The 17,673-nt window shown below is 47.0% G+C and overlaps 1 protein-coding gene across 1 annotated transcript in view; it reads left to right on the plus strand.

Moving 5' to 3' along the window:
- The first annotated feature begins 8,442 nt into the window (after positions 1-8,442).
- LOC143927439 (hyaluronidase-2-like) overlaps positions 8,443-17,673 on the plus strand; it is a 20,744-nt gene continuing 11,513 nt past the window's right edge. Inside the window, 1 exon segment of the mRNA XM_077451516.1 lies at positions 8,443-8,616. The gene's annotated coding sequence lies outside the window, so the exon portion shown is untranslated.

A 17,673-nucleotide genomic window follows, 5' to 3' on the forward strand; every position in this document is an offset into this window, starting at 1 on the left:
GTGCTTCTTCTTGAGCCACTTCTTTGTTGTCTTGGTCGTGTGTTTTTGGGTCACGCGTTTATAGGCTGAAACGCGTCAACTTAGTCATGTTATGACTAAGGTCTTATAGGCTGAAACGAGTCAACTTAGTCATGTTATGACTAAGGCCTTATAGGCTGAAACGAGCCAGCTTAGTCGTGTTACAACTAAGGCCTTATAGGCTGAAATGAGCCAGATTAGTCGTGTTACGATTAAGGCCTTATCGGCTGAAACGAGCTAGCTTGGTCGTGTTACAACTAAGGCCTTATAGGCTAAAAATGCACCAGCTTAGTCGTTTTTACGACTAAGGCCTTATAGGCTGAAACGCGTCAACATAGTCATGTTATGACTAAGGCCTTATAGGCTGAAACGCGGCAGGAGTTTGTTCAATAAAATGAAGACATTTTAAGAGCAACAACTGCATTTTTTCTACATTACTCTACTCAGCGACTGAGGATGGAGCACCCGGAAGCTCTGCTATCTATGTGATGTATGGGTAGCAGCATTGACTTTTCTGTTTATACATTAAAATTATAGACCGATCATTTCTTTGTCAGTGGGGTAAACAAACAAACTCAGCAGCCGATCAAATACTTTCTTTCCCCTCACTGTATGTGTAATGGGTAGATGGTGTCCTCCATATATCCACCTCTCCCACTCTCGGGGCTTTGTGCTCGCAGATGTGTCATGGCGTACGCTTTGTTGTGTCGCTGTCACCTCTCCATGATTACACCGGTGCGTGGAGAGCAGATGGTAGCGGCGCGGGGGGGGGGGGGGGGGGCACATTGTTTGGGCATTCCGCACATAGCACAGACATGTCTAGACAGAGAGCTGGCAGAGAGCGGAGCCCAGGAACAAAGAGAGGAGAGCGCACCTCCCTCTACGACTCACCTGGGAAGGGCGATCACCAGGACTGTACTACTTTATATACGGGAATAATTAAATAATAAAAAAAATAGCAAGAAAGGGATTTGGATGAGTTTCTCGTCATTATTATTATATATTTTTTCATTATTATCATATTTTAAATAATTGAATGTGAAAAAACAAACAAAAAAAAAAAACAATGGTTTAGCTGAGTCTTTTATATTTTTATTATTATTATTTCTATTATTATTATTGTTATTATTATCAAAACGGGGTCTATTCTTATTATATTCATATCATTTATTACATGTAAATATTAATGTATAATAAATAAATAATAAAGAATATTATTATTCATATTATATTATTCAAGATCTATTATTATTATTTTTATATTATTATTTTAAACAGGCTCTCTTCTTATTATATTCTTATAATTTATTACATGTAAATAAATAGCGTGATTAAATGTCAACAAATTGTCTTAGGGCCGGTTCACACTGCGGCGCGAGGCGAGGCGACACGGCTCGCCTCGCCTCGCTCCCGCAAGTCGCCCCCATTCTGTACAATGGAACCGTTCTGAGAGGAGCGACTCGAGTCGCTCCGACTCAGAAAAAAGGTTCCTGTACTACTTTGGGGCGACTTCGGGGGCGACTTGCATTGACTTCTATACAGAAGTCCTCTGCAAGTCGCCGCTGAGGTCCGTGCAAGTCGCGGCGAGGCAAGTCGGAGACGCCTCGCCGCGCATCGCTGTGTGCACCGGCCCTTATATTATTATTATTATTATTTTATCTCGGATCTAATATTATTATTAAATAATAAATGTGATCAGATAGCTGAGTCTCTTATATTATTAGGAATCCATTCTATACTAACTAGTCCTAATAATGCTCCCTCCCCCTCCCAACACCCGACTAACCTGTGTAAGAAAGATGTACAGTATCTGACAAAAGTCAGTACACCCCCTCAGTCACATTTTTGTAAATATTTTCTTCTATCTTTTCATGTGACAACAATCTTCTTATAGCCTAGGTCAGTGATGGCGACCCTTGGCACCCCAGATGTTTTGGAACTACATTTCCCATGATGCTCAGATACACTGCAGAGCGCATGAGCATCATGGGAATTGTAGTTCTAAAACATCTGGGGTGCCAAGGTTCGCCATCACTGGCCTAGACCATCTTTATGTAGAGCAACAATTCTTTTTTTTTCAGATCCTCAGAGAGTTCTTTTGCCATTAAGTGCCATGTTGAACTTCCAGTGACCAGTATGAACTTCCAGTGACCAGTATGAACTTCCAGTGACACCTGAGACCTTGTAACACTAACGAGTCACATGACTAGGGTTGCCACCTGTCCAGGATTCACCCGGACAGTTCGGGGTTTTGAATCATCTGTCCGGGTTTCAGCCCATCTGAAACCCGGACACATTATTCAGACCAGGCTGTGGCTCCCCAAGTAACCCAGATAGTCATACACAAATCTGTTGCCACTGCGGGCAGCTGTTTGAGGTCAGGTTCGGCATCACTGAAGGGTGGGTTGATGATGTCAGCAAGAGCAATTTGGCCGCATCCCAGGCCTTTTATAATCCTATAGTGTTTACTGAAAAAAGAAACAAAATATTGCCCTGTGCCGCAAAAGTGTTCGGGTTTGACTTGAAGAAAAGGTGGCAACCCTACACATGACACCGGGGGAGGGAAAATGGCTAATTGGGCCCAATTTGGACATTTTCACTTAGGGGTGTACTGACTTTTGTTGCCAGCGGTTTAGACATTAATGGACTGTGTGTTGAGTTATTTTGAGGGGACAGGAAATTTACACTGTTATACAAGCTGTACACTCACTACTTTACATTGTAGACAAGTGTCATTTCTTCAGTGTTGTCACATGAAAAAGATAGAAGAAAAGATTTACACAGATGTGAGGGGTGTACTTACTTTTGTGAGATACTGGATATACTTACCTATTTTCAGCCCACTCCGGTTCAGTCACGTGATCTGGCTCCCCTGTGTCAGCCAGCAACTGCTGCAGGGGAGTGGAGGGAGCGCCGACAACCGATAGTAAGCCTGTGGATGATGTCATTGCTCCCAGGCATTGCCAGCCGTTGTCGAGCTCTCTCTCCTCTCCCCTGCAGCCAGTGCTGGCTGACACAGAGGAGATCACTATATCAGACCGGAGCGGCCTGAAAATAGATAAGTACTACAGATCTTTGTTGCACAGGTTAGTCAGAGTAGGAATTGGAAGGGGAGAGGAGACATTTTTAACATTAGTTAGGTATATCCCAGAATTCTACTTTATTATTATATTATTCAGGGTCTATTATATTATTATTACATTATTCAGGGTCTATTATATTATTATTATATTATCCATTGTCTATAGATAATATTATTATTATTATCATTATTATATTATCTAGGATCTATAAATATTATTACTGTATTGTCCAGGATCTGTTATTATTTTAATTATTATATTATAAATTATTGAATGTGATAAAACAGCCTCTTATTATTTTATGAGTCAGGATCCAATATTGCTATATATATATATTACTATCTATTAATAGTATATATTATTATTACTGGTGCACTGAAATTAAAAAATTCTGGACCGAAACCGAAAAATTCAGGTTGCACTTGGCCAAATACCAAAACAAACAGTTTTTTTATTTTATTTTTTATTTAAATGTAATCAATGTGGCTGGTGTTTTTGCACTGAAGTCAATGGGATGCGATTTTTGCATTGAAGTCAATATAGGGCGTTTTTTCATTGAAGTCAATGAGACGCGATTTTGTATTGAATGTCAATGGGTTGCGATTTTGCATTGAAGTCAATAAGGGGATGTTTTCGCATTGAAGTCAATAGGGGGTGTTTTTGCATTGAAGTCAATGGGAATGCGATTTTGCATTGAAGTCAATAGTGGGCGTTTTTTGCATTGAATTCAGGCTGACGCGATTTTGCATTGAATTCAATATTATGTGATTTTGCATTGAAGTCAATGAGACGCGATTTTGCATTGAAATCAATAGGGGGTGTTTTTGCAATCAAAGTCAATGAGACGCAATTTTGCATTGAATTTAATGGAATGTGATTTTGCAATGAAGTCAACGGGATGCGATTTTGCATTGAAGTCAATAGGGGGCATTTTTTTTGCATTGAAGTCAATGGAATGTGATTCTGCATTGAAGTTAATAGGGGGGCATTTTTGCATTGGAGTCAATGGGTTGCGATTTTGCATTGAAGTCAATGGGATGCAGCATGCCATTATCTGCACTTCTTTTTCTAATACACCCTAAAACCTGCGCAGGGTTCACTCTTCACCTTTCTATACACTGTGTGCCGTGTTCTCCAGCACTGGAGGTCAGGGAGGCTCCGCCCACCTCCATCTGGAGGACAATTAGTGAGAGTGCGGCCATTAGTGAACAGCTGGGAGGATGATGATGGATTGTGTGCAAACAGCTGGGGACTCAATTTCCCGATACACAACCTCCTGCTTTATCGGTAATGGAGATCAACGCTGGCCATCAGATCCCCGGGGGAGGGGTGATGGTAATCCAGACTCTGAGTGCTACAAGGAGGGGCAACACAGATGTCTGACTGTAGGAAGTGTGTGTGCTGCACCCCCCGATATGGGACACCTCACCCCAAATATCCCCAATATCCACCCCAATCACCTTATCCAACTACCCCAATCATCGACCTCATCCAACTACCCCAATCATCTACCTCATCCAACTACCCCAATCATCGACCTTATCCACCTACCCCAATCATCGACCTTATCCACCTACCCCAATCATCGACCTTATCCAACTACCCCAATAATCGACCTTATCCACCTACCCCAATCATCGACCTGATCCACCTACCCCAATCATCGACCTTATCCACCTACCCCAATCATCAACCTTATCCACCTACCCCAATCATCAACCTTATCCACCTACCCCAATCATCGACCTTATCCACCTACCCCAATCATCAACCTTATCCACCTACCCCAATCATCGACCTTATCCAACTACCCCAATCATCGACCTTATTCCCAACTATCCAAATTATCAACCTTATCCAACTACCTCAATCATCACCCTTATCCCCAACGACCCCAATCATCACCCTTATCCCCAACTACCCCAATCATCAACCCTATCCCCAAATATTCCAATCATCGACCTTATTCCCCACTACCCCAATCATCAACTTTATCCCTAACTATCCCAATACCTATCATAGCCCCTATCTTCCCCATCATGGCCCTTGATTAACCCAATCATCGACCTTATCCAACTACCCCAATCATCAACCTTATTCCCAACTATCCAAATGATCAACCTGATCCCCAACTACCCCAGTCATCAACCTTAACCCCAACTACTCCAATCATCAACCTTATCCACCTACCCCAATCATCGACCTTATTCCCAACTATCCAAATTATCAACCTTATTCAACTACCCCAATCATCACCCTTATCCCCAACGACCCCAACCATCAACCTTATCCCCAACTACCCCAACCATCAACCTTATCCCCAACTACCCCAATCATCAACCCTATCCCCAAATATTACAATCATTGACCTTATTCCCAACTACCCCAATCATCAACTTTATCCCTAACTATCCCAATACCTATCATAGCCCCTATCTTTCCCATCATGGCCCTTGATTAACGCAATCATTGACCTTATCCAACTACCCCAGTCATCAACCTTATCCCCAAACTACCCCAATCCTCCAACTTATCCCCAATTACTCCAATCATCTACCTTATCCCACAGCTACCCCAATCATCCACCTTATCCCAAACTACCCCAATCATCAACCCTATCCCCAAATACTCCAATCATCAAACTTATCCCCAACTACTCCAATCATTGACCCTATCCCCAACTACTCCAATCATCCACCTTATCCCCAACTACCTCAATCATCAACCTTATCCCCAACTACCCCAATCATCAACCTTATTCCCAACTACCCCAATCATTAACCTTATTCTCAACTACCCCAATCATCCACCATATCCCCAACTACCCCAATCATCAACCTTATCACTAACTACCCCAATCATCAACCTTATCCCCAATTACCCCAATCATCAACCTTATCTCACGGCTACCCCAATCATCAACCCTATCCCCAAATACTCCAATCATCAACCTTATTCCCAACTACCCCAATCATCGACCTTATTCCAAACTACCCCAATCATCAACTTTATCCCTAACTATCCCAATACCTATCATAGCCCCTATCTTCCCCATCATGGCCCTTGATTAACCCAATCATTCATCGACTTTATGCCCAACTACCCCAGTCATTGACCTTATCCCCAACTACCCCAATCATCAACCTTATCCCCAACTACCCCAATCATCAACCTTATCCCCAACTACCCCAATCATCAACCTTATCCCCAACTACCCCAATCATGAATCTTATCTCAAATTATCCCAATCATGAATCTTATTTCCAATTACCCCAATCATCAACCTTATCCCCAACTACCCCAATCATCCACCTTATTTCTAACTACCCCAATCATCAACCTTATCCCCAACTACCCCAATCATCAACCTTATCCCAACTGCCCCAATCATCAACCTTATCCCCAACTGCCCCAATCATCAACCTTATCCCCAACTACCTCAATCATCAACCTTAACCCCAACTACCTCAATCATCAACCTTACCCCCAACTATCCCAATCATCAATCTTATTTCCAATTACCCCAATCATCGATCTTATCCCCAACTACCCCAATCATCAACCTTATCTCCAACTACTCCAATCACCCACCTTATCCCCAACTACCCCAATCATCAATCTTATTTTCAAATACCCCAATCATCCACCCTATCCCCAACTACCCCAATCATCGACCTTATTCCCAGCTACCCCAATCATCAACTTAATCCCTAATTATCCCAATATCTACCATAGCCCCTATCTTCCCCATCATGGCCCTTGATAAACCCTATTATCAAACTTATCCCCAACTACCTTGATACCGATCAATGATCCAGCCTATCCCAATCACCACTGCTGCCCCATACTATCTTAGTCTACACTACTGCCACTGCCTACCAGCTACCTCAACCCTCACCACCATCCCCAACTATCTCCAACACCACTCCAAATGACTCCTGCCACTGCCACTGCTCCTGAATAACCACAATCCTCACCACTGGCTTTGGCTATCAAACACACCCTTACCCACCACTGCCCCCCAACTACCCCAAGTCTACCCCCAATTACCAATTACTCCAATCCCTACCACTCCTCCCCCAAACGGCTCCAATCCCCACTAAAAATACCCCAATACCACTGCCTCAATCCTCCCTCTGACTACCAACTACTCCAATTCTTACCGCTGCCAGTGAACCATCCCCTCCACCCTCAAATGTCTCCTATGCCCACTACTGACCCTATCTCTTCAATTACCCCCAACTATCTCCACCACTTAACCCCCACTATTTTCACCGCCACCCCCAACTATCCCCACCACCACCTATCCTGTCTACTGACCCCAACTATCCCCACCACTGGCTATCCTGTCCACTGACCCCGATCATACCCACTACTACCTATCCTGTCCATCAACCCAGGCTATCACCACTACTGCCTATCCTGCCCACCAAACCCAACTATCCCCACCACCACCTATCTTGTCCACCGATCCCAACTATCCTCACCACCTATCCTGTCTACCGATCCCAACCATCTCCACCTATCCTGTCCATCAACCTAGACTATTCCCACTATGGCCTGTCCTGTCCACCGACCCCAACCATCCCCATCTCCACATATCCTGTCCACCGACCTCAACCATCCCCACCACCACCTATACTGTTCACTGACCCTGGTCATCCCCACCTCCACCTATCCTGTCCACCAACCCCAACCATCACCTATCCTGTTCACAGACCCGGGCCATCCCCACCACCACCTATTCTGTCCATTGACCCCAACCATCCCCACCTCCTCCGACCCCAACCATCCGCACCACCACCCATTCTGTCCACGACCCAAATCATCTCTACCACCACCTATCCTGTCCCCAACTACCCCAATCATCCCCAAAACCACCTATCCTGTCCCAACTACTCCAATCATTGACCTGTTATACCCAACTACTCCAACCCCAACCATCACCACCTCCACCTATCCAGTCCACCGACCCAGAATATTGGCGGTTTTTGGTACCAATATTCCCAGCCATCACCTCCGACTTCCTAGTTCTTGTTTTGTTTGAATAAAACATTACCATCACTAGGAAATAATACACAATATGATCCGGTACTTCCCTGTGAATATGAAATGATATCTATACTTATATGTCATGTACTGTGACTGAAACTCCCCCACCCCCCTCCAGTACCGGGACACATTGTCAGCGCTGCCCGCTCCCGGCACGGTGTGTCCCTTTAACCTACAGACTCCGCCCCCATAGTGGGCTCTCCCATAGAGAGGGGTGTGCTGGGTCCTGGACAGGAGGGGGGAGGAGGGAGAGAGGGCGGCCCCCCCTGTACTGCCGGGCGGAGATGGTACAGTCCGGAGCGAACTCTTTATGTGAATGAAAGGCCGGAGAGGCGATACAATGTATCCGGGGGAGTGAGGGAGAGGACTACCACCCCCACCGGGGACACAGGGGTGAGTACTACTACTACTCCATCATCTACTACCACTCCCACCGGGCACCATGAGTGCGGGCTACTGAGGGGTGAGTACTACGACCCCCACCAGGCACTGCGGGGAGTAAAACCCCTATTACTGTATGTACTACTACCCCCATCCTACACAATGATACTATCCCTACTACTCCCCCCCCCCATCCTACACAATGATACTATCCCTACTACTATATATTACTACTACCCCCATCCTACACAATGATACTATCCCTACTACTCTATATATTACTACTACCCCCATCCTACACAATGATACTATCCCTACTACTCTATATATTACTACTACCCCCATCCTACACAATGATACTATCCCTACATTACTACTACCCCCATCCTACACAATGATACTATCCCTACTACTCTATATATTACTACTACCCCCATCCTACACAATGATACTATCCCTACTACTATATATTACTACTACCCCCATCCTACACAATGATACTACCCCTATTACTCTATAGATTACTACTACCCCCATCCTACACAATGATATTATCTATTCTCCTCTATACTACTACTACCCCCATCCTACACAATGATACTATCTATTCTCCTCTATACTACTACCCCCACCAGACTACTATCCCTACTACTCTACATACTACTACTACCCCACCAGACAACTATCCCTACTACTCTACATACTACTACTACTACCCCACCAGACAACTATCCCTACTACTCTATATACTACTACTACCCCACTAGACAACTATCCCTACTACTCTATATACTACTACTACCCCACCAGACAACTATCCCTACTACTCTATGTACTACAACCGCCACCAGACAACTATCCCTACTACTCTATATACTACTACCCCCACCAGACAACTATCCCTACTACTCTATATACTTCTACCCCCCCCCCCCCCACCAGACAACTATCCCTACTACTCTGTATACTACTACTACCCCCACCAGACAACTATCCCTACTACAATATATATTGCTACTACCCCCATCAGACAACTATCCCTACTACTCTATATGCTGCTACTACCCCCACTAGACAACTATCCATACTACTCTCTATACTACTACTACTACTACCACCCCCACCAGACAACTATCCCTACTACTACCCCCACCAGACAACTATCCCTACTACTCTATATATACTACTACTACCCCCACCAGACAACTATGCCTACTACTCTATATAATTCTACCCCCACCAGACAATCAATACAGCGGAATACCACTACTGCTCCTGTATATATGACTACTACCCCTGCCAGGCCCTGCTTGCTATTTGTCTTCTTTTTATACTGGTACACCTGTGCATGTTACTACTACCGGTATCGGCCTCTTGATGTCCCTGTAGAGGGGGAAAGAGAAGTGGCACAAGGCGCCCATCAGTGCATGCAGGCTGATCAGAGATGGCCCATCCATACAGGGAGCCTCCCCCCCTAATCCATGCGTCCGGCCCCTAATCTACATGCAGGGCACAGGGGTGCTAACCCCTAATCTATGCGTCCGGCCCCTAATCTACATGCAGGGACCAGGGGCGCCGCTCCCCTAATCTACATGCAGGGGAGCCGCCCCCCTAATCCATGTGCCTGGCCCCTAATCCATGCGTCTGGCCCCTAATCTACATGCAGGGGAGCCGCCCCCCTAATCCATGCGTCTGGCCCCTAATCTACATGCAGGGGACCCACCCCCCTAATCCATGCGTCCAGCCCCTAATCTACATGCAGGGGAGCCACCCCCCTAATCCATGCTCCCGACCCCTAATCTACATGCAGGGGAGCCACCCCCCTAATCCATGCGTCTGGCCCCTAATCTACATGCAGGGGAGCCGCCCCCTAATCCATGTGCCCGGCCCCTAATCCATGCGTCTGGCCCCTAATCTACATGCAGGGGAGCCGCCCCCCCTAATCCATGCGTCTGGCCCCTAATCTACATGCAGGGGAGCCGCCCCCCTAATCCATGCGTCTGGCACCTAATCTACATGCAGGGGAGCCGCCCCCCTAATCCATGCGTCTGGCCCCTAATCTACATGCAGGGGAGCCGCCCCCCTAATCCATGCGTCTGGCCCCTAATCTACATGCAGGGGAGCCGCCCCCTAATCCATGCGTCCAGCCCCTAATCTACATGCAGGGGAGCCGTCCCACTACTCCATGCGTCCGGGCCATAATCTACATGCAGGGGAGCCGCCCCCCCTAATCCATGCGTCCGGGCCATAATCTACATGCAGGGGAGCCGCCCCCCCTAATCCATGTGTCTGGCCTCTAATCTACATGCAGGGGAGCCGCCCCCCTAATCCATGCGTCTGGCCCCTAATCTACATGCAGGGGAGCCGCCCCCCTAATCCATGCGTCTGGCCCCTAATCTACATGCAGGGGAGCCGCCCCCCTAATCCATGCATCTGGCCTCTAATCTACATGCAGGGGAGCCGCCCCCCTAATCCATGCGTCTGGCCCCTAATTTACATGCAGGGGAGCCGCCCCCCTAATCCATGCGTCTGGCCCCTAATTTACATGCAGGGGAGCCGCCCCCCTAATCCATGCGTCCGGCTCCTAATCTACATGCAGGGCACATGGGCACGGCCCCCTAATCCATGCATCCGGCCCCTAATCTACATGCAGGGTGCAGGGGTGCCACCCCCCTAATCCATGCGTCCGGCCCCTAATCTACATGCAGGGGCACCGCTCCCCCTAATCCATGCGACCAGCCCCTAATCTACATGCAGGGGATCCGCCCCCCCTAATCCATGCGTCCGGCCCCTAATCTACGTGCAGGGGTGCCACCCCCCTAATCCATGCGTCCGGCCCCTAATCCATGCATCTGGCCCCTAATCTACATGCAGGGGTGCCGCTCCCCTAATCCATGCGTCCAACCCCTAATCTACATGCAGGGGAGCCGCCCCCTAATCCATGCGAACCGGCCCCTAATCTACATGCAGGGGAGCCACCCCTCTAATCCATGTGTCCGGACCCTAATCTACATGCAGGGGAGCCGCCCCCCTAATCCATGCATCCGACCCCTAATCTACATGCAGGGGTGCCACCCGCTAATCCATGCATCAGGCCCCTAATCTACATGCAGGGCACAGGGGCATGGCCCCCTTAACCATGCGTCAGGCCCTTAATATACATGCAGGGGCACCGACCCCCTAATCCATGCGTCCGGCCCCTAATCTACATGCAGGGGAGCCGCGCCCCTAATCTACATGCAGGGCACAGAGGCACGGCCCCCTAATCCATGCATCCAGCCTCTAATCTACATGCAGGATGCAGGGGCGCCACCCCCGTAATCCATGCGTCCGGCCCCTAATCAATGAGTCCGTCCCCTAATCTATATGCAGGAAGTAGGGGCGCCGGCCCCTAATCCATGCGTCCGGCCCCTAACGGACGCATGGGGCCGGATGGACGAGTGAGGCCCCCACCCCCCACCCCCCCAGAATGGCGCACCAGCCGCCTCTGATACCGATAGAAGCAGAGTGACAGAGAGATGATCATATCTCTTTGCAGCATATGCATTCTGTCCAATCATGGACTGGGGGTGGGTCCAGGATGACCTGGGCTCAGGGGAAGTGCTTTGATTCATGCTGGCCATGAGGCTGAGGACATTTGAAGGAAAAAAACAATCCAGGGCTATCTCTGGATTGAAGGTAAATATTGCAGCAAAAGCTGGTTTTAGTTATTCTTTTAATGGGCTTTTCGTTTTTAAGCTGTTCTGTCTCATCACTGACCGCATTCACTCTTATCTTCCACTCCAGCGGGAGGTCCGAAGAGCTGACCATCTAGAGAAGGTTATGTGTCAGCCCAGGAGATAATTGTATGTCTTCAATGACACACAGAGACCGCAGAATCACTTCCAGACACACCGCAGTCACACATCCAGCACACACAAACCACATGTTACTGTAAGCTGCAATCATCCGCTGGAGAGGGGGGGCTCTACTACGCTGTGACCCCAGGGGGGAGATATGGGCCAATCGTGGAGCAGGGGGGCACAGGATGTGGGTGCAGAGAGACACTAGGGCAGCGGGTTACAGAGCGGGCAACCAAAAGCTTGGAGGACGACTGAGAGGACAGCGAGACACGACAATGCAGAAGAAGATTGGTTTTGTTTCAGAAAAACTTTCTACTTTCATTATATTTTTGGGTGCCATAAAATTCTTGTATTTGATGCCACCAAAACAAAAAAAAAACACTCCTCCAATAACAAACTTAAAGTAAATATAAAACTGATCTAAAAGTAACTTTATTTTAAACATGCAGCTCTCATTCATATAATCCCTGTATACAATCCCACGTTGGCACTTCCTGTTATAGGGTGACAACGCTTTGTCCCTCTCCCCCAGTTGCGCTCCTATGTTGTCACCCGCTTGTCTTTATTCAGGCTCGTCTTCTTATAGGGTGACAACTAGAGCTGCACGATTCTGGCCAAAATGAGAATCACGATTTTTGTGCTTAGAATAAAAAGATCACAATTCTTGTGGTGTGAAATCTTTCACATTTATACAAAAAATAATAATAATTGGGCTAACTTTACTGGTTAGTTTTTTTTTTTTATTTATTTTTTTTTTTTCATTTAAAGTGTCATATTTTTATTTTTTTTCACCAAAAATTGCATTTGAACGACTGCTGCGCAAATACAGTAAGACATAGAATATTGCAACAACCACCATTTTATTCTCTGGGGTCTCTACTAAAAAAATAAAATTGTGTGTGTGTGTGTGTGTGTATATGTGTATATGTGTGTGTATATGTGTATATATATATATGTATGTATATATATATATGTATGTATATATATATATATATATATATATATATATATATATATATATATATATATATATATATATATATATATATATATATATATATATATATATATATATATATATATATAATATATTTTTATATTTATATTTATTTTATTATTATTATTTTTTGTATGTGTGTGTGTGTGTGTATATGTATATATATGTGTGTGTTAAAAATTTGTAAGATTATTATTATTATTATTATTATTATTATTATTATTTTTTTTTTATTGGGGGGGGGGGGGGGTCTAAGTAATTTTCTGATTTTAACTTGAAACCAACAAATGTCAGAAAAGGGTTTAGTGTTTAAAGCGGGAGTCCACCGGGACTCCGCGTTTTTTTTTTTTTTTTTAAAGCCCAGCAGCTACAAATACTGCAGCTGCTGACTTTTAAAATAGTGACACTTACCTGTCCAGCGCGCCCGCGATGTCGGCACCCGAAGCCGATCGCTAGGTCGTCTGTCGGGTCCTGCCGCCGCCATCTTGGGTATGGGAATCAGGAAATGGAGCCTTTCGGCTTCATTTCCCGGTTCCCTACTGCGCATGCGCGAATCGCGCTGCGCAATAAGGACGCTCCCCGCTGCCTCTGGGATCTGTGTGTTTCCCAGCAGGCAGCGGGGCACTTGCGGGAAGGGGCGGGCACTTGCGGAAAGGGGCGTAAGTTACGCCCCTTTCCGCAGAGAGCTATCCCGGAAGTGGGTGCAGTTACCTGGATTATCCAGGTAACTGCACCCCCCCTCCCCCCTGAAAGGTGCCGATTGTGGCACCGGAGGGGGGGCAGGGTTCCGATGAGTGGAAGGTCCACTTTAGGGTGGACCTCCGCTTTAAACTTCCCTCATTTACACACCAAAGTGTATTGCTTTGATCTAAAGGACAAATCGTTACAATGTTTAAATACTTTGTCAAGATCGTAATGGGGGAAAAAAATTGCAATGATGATTAATCGTGCAGCTCTATTGACAACCCTCTGTCCCTCTCTCCCAGTTGTGCTCCTGGGTTGTCACGCTGTTGTCCTTGTTCAGCCACTTCCTGATATAGGGTGTCCCCCTATTGTCTTTGTCCCCATCTCGCAATTGCGTTCCTGTGTTGTCACCTTGTCATCCTTGTTCCCGCACTTCCTGTTATAGGGTGACAACACTCTGTCCCTGTCACCCTGTTGTCTCAGTTTAGGCACTTCCTGTTATAGGAGGGAAGCCAGCAGCACTTCAGGGGGCAACATGAGGGGAGGACCTGGGCAGTCGGCACAGAGTGCTTAGGGTGAGGGGTGTAGGATGAAGGGCCGTATTTACCCACACGGGATGTACAGGTGTCCAAGCACCCCCCCCCCATTCATGTCAATTGGGAAGCAGCGGCTGCACGGACGCGGACACTCCCTCCCAATCTGACATCTGTGGGGGTACGCTGCCCCCGAACACACACTGATGGGGGAATCGGATTTATTGATTTATTTTTATCAGCCTGCCAGCTTATCGAAAAATAACTGATTCATCTGTCAGCTTAAGCTGGTGGATTGGCAGTGGGGATTGCTTGGGCCATTTGTGCCCCCCTCCTATATACTGTGCCCCCCCCCCCCCTTCCTTCCTTCAGGACAATCCCATCATGTGATGACTCTGCCGCTAACCACAAGGTCTCCACCTGCTGATCTCTCTGTATGATCATACGGGGAGGGGGAGGAGGAGCGACGGCCCAGACATATAAAGGGGGGAGAAGATGTGGAATGTGCGAGACAAAGAGACCTGAGGACAACAAAGACACACCAGGGGGCTTCTGGGGGATTTAATAGTGAGAGAGTGGGGGAGGGAAGAGATGACCACACATAATGCAAAGTCTACATAGAACTCCGCTCTTCCCCTGAGCTGTATACACAATGGATGGGGTTCATGTTCATGATGGAGGTCAGGTGTCTCCAGGGAGGATCCTGGTAATCCTTCATCATACAAAGACGCTGTGGTCTTCCAACCTTGTGGTAAGTTTTTGGTGAAGACCCATCAGGACTGACCCCTGTGTACAAAGCCAGATCCACAAACTGGTGTGACCAGTTTGGTGTGGAGGAAATTGAAATTGAAGTTGAAGTCCTGTACAGAGCCCTGGCCGCAGCCCTACTGACCACCTTTTGGATGGATTTGAACGTTGATAGGAAGTCAGGTCTTCTAATCCATCATCAGTTACCGACTTCACCAATGGGAACAGATTCCACAGACAGCCCAAAATCTTGTGGAAAGTCTTTCTGGAAGAGTGGAAGATGTTGGACACAAAGGGGTGCAACTCCATTATACTGGGTAATGAAGTGGGCGACTTCCAATTTTTAATAGCCATGGGTAGCAATTCCATATTGATGGTCATGTGGTGGGGAAGGACCCCATATTAATGGCCATGGGGGCAGCTCCATATTGGTCATTGGGTGGGGAAGGACTCTATGTTAATGGCCATGCGAGACAACCCCATATTAATGGGTCATGGGGTGGGATAGGACTCTGTATTAATGGCCGGGGGGGGGCGGCATTTCCTGATTAATAGGGTAGGACTCCATATTAAATGGCCATGGGGGGACCAAACCATATTAATTGTCATGGGGTTGGGAAGGAACCTATATTAATGGCCATGGGGGGCAATGTCCTATTAAGGGTCATAGGGTGGGGAGGGACCTTGTGTAAATGGCTATGGGGGGGCACTACTCCATAGTAATGGTCATGGAGTAGGGAAGGACTCCGTGTTATTGACCATGGGGTAGGTCCCCGTATTAATGGCCATGGGGGCAACTCCATATTAATGGTCATAGGGTGGGGTATGTCTCCATATTAATGTTCATAGGGTGGGGTAGGTCTCCATATTAATGGCCATGGGGGCAACCATATATTAACGGTCATGGAGTGGGGTAGGTCTCCATATTAATGGCTATGGGGGGGATCACACCATATTAATGGTCATGGGGGTGGGGAAGAAACCTATATTAATGGCCATGGGGGGGCAATGCCATTTTAATGGTTTATAGGGTGGGGAAGGATCTCGTGTAAATGAGGGGTTGGGGGGGGGGGGGGCGCTACTCCATAGTAATGATCATGGAGTAGGGAAGGACACCATATTATTGGCCATGGGGTGGGGTAGGTCTCCGTATTATTAATGGCCATGGGTGGCAATTCCATATTAATGTTCATAGGGTGGCATATGTCTCTATATTAATGGTCATGACATGGGGTAGGTCTCCGTATTAATGGCCATGGGGGCAACTCTATATTAATGGTCATGGAGTGGGGTAGGTCTCCATATTAATGGCTATAGGGGGGGGGGCAACTCCATATTGCTGGTCATGGGGTGAGGTAGGTCTCCATATTAATTGGAGAGAGGGGGCTACTCTATCAGAATGCCAACGGAGGGGCGACTTTATATTAATGGCTGTGGTTTTGGAAATTGGGATGTCCAACAGCCTGTTAGAGAAGTGAAAAACTGCCCCCCCTACAGGCTCTGAAAGTCTCTCGTTGGTTTGCTGCATTCCTGCCACTCCCAGAACGTGGGATGTGACATATATTATATGCGATTTCACTCCATGGCGCTGTGATGGGAGCACGGCACTAAATTCCCAAGCAGAGAAATTTCCTTAGTCGCAGGATGGCGCTCCCGCATGGGCATAGCGGGCATGGGCCTACCTAGAACACCGCGTATAACCATAGAAGCGTCCGGCTGAACATGCCCAACCTAGACCATTGACTTTTATATTCTAATAATGTGATGGGGGTCTCAGGGAGGGGTGAGGGGGGAGGGGGTCAGTCCCTGGAAACCCATACAAGTGAATGGGGACAGACGGTGACAATTTGTCTGTTTGTCTAGAGTTCAACTTTAAATAACTCCACATGTCCGGCATCATCCAGACAAGTCAGGAGATGGAGACTGTGTGCCAGGGCGGGTAATTAACAGGCAGCAGCTGTCAGACTTTACATGACCTCTGACCCCTGACACAACCTGAAGTGTTAGACACACACAGAATAAATGGAGCCGAATAGAAATCTTCTGGATCAGCTCCGGGAATCAAAATCCCGACGGACGGCCCAAAAATAGATTGGCGTTCCGCTACACCTTGTACTAAGTGTCCGATATCCCAGTCTACTGTCACCGCGGTTGTGCCAGGAGTCTCCCCACCCAAATTATTATTCCGGGACGTTGGGCACTGTGCATATGCACTTTTTTCTTTTTATTTTTTATTTTTGCACGTTGCCACGCTTCATGCGTAGGACAGCCTCTTCATTTCAATGGGCTGCCTTACATGCGACAAATCGACAAATGCGGCAGACGCTCATGTAACG

The sequence above is a fragment of the Lithobates pipiens genome, unplaced genomic scaffold, assembly GCF_037356315.1.
Source record: "Lithobates pipiens isolate NorthernLeopardFrog02 unplaced genomic scaffold, aLitPip1_a1.2 Scaffold_23, whole genome shotgun sequence".
NCBI classification, from domain to species: domain Eukaryota; kingdom Metazoa; phylum Chordata; class Amphibia; order Anura; family Ranidae; genus Lithobates; species Lithobates pipiens.